Here is a 6,000-nt window from a genome sequence, read left to right as displayed (position 1 = left end):
GGACTGTCACCTTTTCTTCCCGTTGGTGCAGCTCTGGTTGTCTCCTGTCATGCCACTGGGAGAGTTCCCGGACTGTCACCTTTTCTTCCCTCTGGTAGAGCTCTCGCTGTCTCCTGGCTCTCCGCTGGGAACGTTCTCGGACTGTCACTTCTTCTTCCCATTGGTAGAGCTCTTGGAGTGTCACATCTTGGCTTCTGGTGACATCGCCAGACCGGGAGAGCTCTTGATCCTTGTCGTCATTCCAGTCTTTGTCCATGTCAAGAAAGGTCCCCTCCTCAGTCAGGGACAGTGGCAGGTCTGACTCGCCCACTGCCCCCTCCCACTGCCCGCTGAGTGCCTGGTCTTCCATCCAGCTGGGCAAGGGGCTGGGGGACTTGGATTTGGGGTTCCTCTTCTGCTTCTCCATCTGCGTTGTCCTCTGCTCTAGCAGGATCCAGGGAGCTGCTTCACGCTGGCCGAGCTGCTCTCCTGGCTGGGGCACCCCCGGGCTCTGCGCTCCGTAAACAGCCCTGGGCAGGGCGGGGCTCTGGGATGTCACAGAGGGCTCTGGGCATCACCGTGGCCCTTTGTCAAAGGGCCCTGGAAGGCACCTGGGATGTCACAAAGGGCCACCATTTAAGCCTCCATTCTCTCTGTCTATCTCCCTTCGGGAGATCTTGCTCCCAGCACCTCCCTGCAGGACTGTGGCACACACAATTACTCCAAAACAAATAAAAGTTACATCAAAAAATAATAAATCATTATAAAATAAAAAATTATTTAAAACTAAAATACAAGAAACTAAATATTATAATAATGATAGTATGTACTCCAATATATAATATTGATAGAAATCTATACCATATATGACAACTACTTATAATATTTAAATATTCCACACGACACCCCGACCTGCGCAGGGCAGAGCCCAGAGGGTTTGGCCGGATGGCCGTGCCAGGGAGGTGTGGGCAGGGGCTTCATGGATGAGGGATGAGGGGGGTCCCTCAGGGCTGTGCCTCAGCCCCGCGGGCTCCGCAGGGTCTGCGTCGATGGCACACAGCGGGGCCAGCGCTCCCGCTGCACGTCGGCAGGGACCGGAGCTGAGCGGGGCAGGTGACACCACGGAAGGACGGGGCCATCCTGAGGCACCTGGACAAGCTGGAGAAGTGGCACCACGAGAACATCAGGAGGTGCCACAAGGCCAGGTGGCAGAACCTGCCCCTGGGTCAGGACAATCCCAGAGTCCTGGAAACATCAAGGCTGGCAGAGACCTGCAGGACCATCCAGTCCCGGCCTCACCAGCACCACCACAATCACCCCCAATCCATGTCCCCAAGGGCCACTTCCAGACCCCTCTGGGACACTTCCAGAGACAGTGACTGCCCCACCTCCCTGGGACACTCATTCCAATGCCTGACCACTCCTGCAGGGAAAAAATTGTTTCTAATCTCTGAGGTCAACCTGCCCTGGTACAGGCCATTTCCTCCCATCCTTTCCCTCGGGCCACGGCAGAACACCCCTCCCCTCAGGGTCTGTCCTGGAGCCTGGCAGAGCCACTGCCTGGCAGCACTGACCCCGTGTCTCAGCTCCCACACTGTTCTCTCCATGGCCTTCCCAGCAAAGCTCACGTGCCCTCAGGGTGAAACACGTTTTCAGGCTGTGTCATGGAGTGTTCACTGAGAGCTACATCAAACTCAGCTGCAGCTTCAGCATCTTCCTCCCTCACAGCTGTTGCCCAAATCAAAACACCTGACACTGTCTACTCCAGAAGGAAGAATTTTATTGCTTCCATCAGCCAGGCTTCCCTGGGAATCACCAACAGGCTGTGCTAGACAGTATCTCTCATGATCTTGCTGAGTTTCTGGATCTTGGACCTTGTTGACATATCCACGAATTTCCTTCAGTTCCTGCCTCAGATCCAAGGGATCTCCGAGCTCCTAAAGCAAAGAAAGAGGGGGAGAGAGCGAAGGAAGCAGCCAGAGCTGCCTCCTGCGCCCCTGGATCCTCCCAGCTGGCAGGAGGATGCCCAGCAGGATGGCCTGGGTGCCTCCCAGCCTTGGGGTCCTCCCCCAGCCTCAGCAAGGTGGATCATCCTCCTCTGGCTCCCTTTCCCTTCCTTCAGGCACAAAGAGCCCCTCCCCGGCCCTGTCGATGATATTCAGGTGTAGAAAAGGAGCCAGCAGCTCCCCCGTGGGGTCCCAAAGCTGAGCTCCTCCCTCCCATCCCGCGGGAGAAGAGCTCCGTGTCCTGCGACAGGGGAAGGCTGTCCGGGAGAAAGAGAAGGCAGAGGGTCCTGCTGTGCAGCTGCCCAGAAACACTCCAGTTAAAGCTGCACACACAGCCCTGCTCTGTGTCAGGAGCACGGGCGGGGCTGGGCAGGAAAGGTTCTTGTCCCCCCCAGCAGAGGCTGGCACTGTGCCCCCCTTAGTTCCAAGCCTTTCTGAGTGCAAGGCAAGCAGTGCCAGAAGGAGAATGGGCAGGCCAAGTGTGACTTTCTTGTCCAGTGGTTCCCACTCCATGCTCTGGGCCAGGCAGATCCGTTGAGGAGGGAATGGCAGTTGCTGTGGCCAATGCCTGGCAAGCGGCGCCATTGGCAGGCTCTGCTTCTGTGGGTGAGAGGAGAGGTTTAGAGAGGTTGAGAGAGCTTGAGAGAGGAGAGGGCAGGGGCAGAGAGGGCAGGGGAGAGGAGGGGAGGGAAGGAGGATTGAGAGGGAAATGGAGAGGAGGGGAGGGGGGAGAGGAGAGGGAGAGGGTAAGCGGGTGAGAGGGAAGGGGAGGAGATGAGAGGGGAAGGGGGAGAGGGGAGAGGGGGGGATTGGAGGGTAGGGGAGGTGTGGGGGTGAGTGTGAGTGCATCCATTATGGAAAGCTCTATGGAGTGCACCCTTACTATGCAATATTTTATAATGTAATGTAATGTGATGTAATATAATATGATATAATATATTCTATATACTATACTACTATTATACTGAAATGTTCCTAATATGTGTATTCCTTAGTTCCTCTCTATGCCTATTTCATAGTATTATAAACAGAGTAACCTATTTTCCTAATCTCAATTAATTAATACACATGAAGTGTCTAAATGACTTAGTGGATTTGGGATAAAGGGAAGGGTGAAAGGGAAGAGAGAAAGGAAGAGATGACTTTACGAGGGAGAGAGAGGGAAAGGGAGAGGAAAAAGAGATGCCAAGTTCTTCTTCCAATGTCCCAGTTGCAGCAGTTCAATCTGGCAAGAAAGACAAAGGAAAAGTTCTAAAAGCCACCCAGCCTTGTGAGTGAGAACTGCCCTGAGACAGGCAGCAAAAGTGAGAAGTGATTGACTTGTTGGTTGGAAGGATGTCAGTGTTGGAAGAACAGCCCTGACTCGTGTGTCTGTCTGGCTCAGCTGTTCCCTTTGGGGTTCTGAAGGCCCAATCAAACTCCCACTCCATCCCTAGGGAGGGACGTGCCCCTGCAGGGCACTGGAGGATGTGCAGCCCCAGGAAATGCCTTTCCTGGAGGAACAAGGGCCTGAGGGCACACTCTGAGTTCCACCTTCTCCCATTGTTCTCAAAGAAGGCAGAAGGGGGTGAGCACCCTCAGACCGTGCTGGGCTGATTTCTCTGCAGGTTGTGCCAGGAGCAATCAGGGAGCTCTTGTTTTACATCTTCAGACCTGATCACAGCTCAGTATTGTCTGAGTCCAAAGCTGTAGTTAAACACTATTGCAGAGATGGGACTGCCACCAAATTCCACTGTTTTCTATTGAGGGGGAGCCCTTACAACTTGTGTTATTATAAATAAGTGCTTTTCTAACAACTCTGTGCATTTAGCAACCAAATTCAACCATCTTACCCAGGGATATTTGATGCAGCTGCTTGTGTGTCCAAGGTGGAGCACAATCTTCTTTCTCCTGGGTAGGAGATGGCTCAGGACTCAGCCAACTCCAAGGCTGGGAGAAGCACAAGACACCTTCTCAAAGCAGGATGGAAATTCTGCTTTTTCATGTGGCAAACACACGATGCTGACATTGTTACTCCAGCATTTAACTCACTGCCTTGTCTGTAGCTTTGGCTGGAATCGTTGTCAGTTTGGGGGTTAATGGGCAATGCTCATCTAAAGGAGATTGACATCATTTTTACCTGGACTTTGGATCCTCTTCACCAGGCCTGATGCTGGTGGCACAATCCTGAGGGAAAGCTGGAATTGCAATTCCTGAGTGAGGGAAGGGAGAGAAACCCCCCCAGCAGAAAGAGCTTGACATCACCAGGGGTGACCAGGGGCCCAGGAGCAGGGGTGGGGATTCCCTGGAATGTGGCATTACCTGAACTGGGCTCAGGGCTCAGGCAGCAGGACCACTTCTCGGGCAAGTGCTCGATGCCCTCCGGGAGCTTCTGCCACTCAGACAGGCGTGAGCCACGTCTGGGCTGGGGTGTCCTGGGGGGGAAACAACATCAGGCCTGGCACAGGAAAGGCTCATTCCCACGACTGAGTGAAAAACAACAACAACAACAGGAGGTGGTTGGCACTCACTGCATCTCCTCAACTGGCAGAGCCAAGGGATCTTCCTCCTCCTTCTTCCTTTTCCTGTCATTCCAGGAATCACTGAGCTTCTCTTCCAGGGCTCCCCTGGTGAGTCTACAAGGAAATGATTTGAAAAGGCCACCTGAAATAATCCAATTCTAGCACAACAAGAACCTTTATAAACTCCAGTGACAGAATAAGTGTATGACCCACTCCAATCTCTCAGTTACCTCTTCCTGGGTGGAATGTGGTTGGTATGCACGGAATCTATTCCAGGAGGATTCCTCACAGAACAGAGGACAGAACAGACTCCAGACTTTATTGCCTGTATCTTGGAGAGCAAAGCAAGAAGATGTTCCACAATTAGTACCAAAGGTGTGTCTGACTGGAGCCACTCAAGCTCCACCTCAAGGTCAGTCCCACTCATTGAGTCATTATCAAGAAAGTGCTGGAAAAGCAGGATTCAGTAACTGCTAAGGATGCAAAGGGGAGGGTCTGGGATGTTAGGAAAGGGTCAGTGGAACTCTGGCAACACGTGCAGGGGGCAGGAGGAACAGGGAGGAACAAGCAGGGGGTACACAAGGTAAAGGTATGGAAGGAGCTGGTTGCATGTAAATCAGGGCTGGGCAGTAACCATGAGCTTTCATTCTTCCTATTTAGAGCAGAAGGGTTTATCAAGTATTTCAGAGTGGGCAACACCATTAGATAGGAAATATAAATTCAAATACCTGTATTCATTTGTGGTGTCAAAATCCTGTGAGTACTGAGTCGGGTTTAGGAAGTTGCAGTGTCAATGCAGTTCATGTCATGTCAGTCCAAATCCAGTGTCAATCCAGCTGATGGGATGTCAGTCCTTGTTGAGTGTCAGTCCGGCTGAGTCATGTCCAGGGTGCTGGGCTTGCTGGGGGTCCCTTTCCATGGACAGGGTTCCCCCCTGAAGGTGGTTTTGCCCTTCTGTCCCAATTAGTTCTCTTCTTTCAGTCATTCCTGAAACAGGTCTGAGGTTTGGGGGTCTCTGGTGCTCTTGAGCCCCTCCAGTCCACGGCCACTTCTTGGCCCCATTCCTGCCCTTGTGCTGTGCCGTCTTGTGCTGATCTCTGGGAAGTGCACCAGGGATGTTTGTCCTGGCAAATGCTGCCCGCCCTGCCATGTCTGGGGAGGGCCTGGCCCTGGGGGAGGGCCTAATCCTCGGGTTGTCCCTCCAGGCAGGAGCGGAAGAGCCTGCCCAGAGCCCGCAGTGCCCGTCTGAGGCGGGAGGGACGTTTCTTGGGGGCAGCCACATCCCCTCTGGGGGCAGCCACATCCCCTCTGGGGACAGCCATATCCCCTCTGGGGACAGCCACATACCCTCTGGGGGCAGCCACATCCCCTCTGGGGCCAGCCATATCCCCTCTGGGGACAGCCATATCCCCTCTGGCGGCCTGGGGCTGCAGCTGGGGAGGAGAGGCCCAGCCTGGCACTCGTCTGCATGGTTGGTTCACACGGAGCTCAGCCCATGCCTGGCGAGGGGCGGG

The sequence above is a fragment of the Pithys albifrons genome, chromosome 1 (assembly GCF_047495875.1).
Source record: "Pithys albifrons albifrons isolate INPA30051 chromosome 1, PitAlb_v1, whole genome shotgun sequence".
In the NCBI taxonomy this organism is placed as follows: Eukaryota; Metazoa; Chordata; class Aves; order Passeriformes; family Thamnophilidae; genus Pithys; species Pithys albifrons.
Note: the sequence above shows the minus strand (reverse complement) of the source record.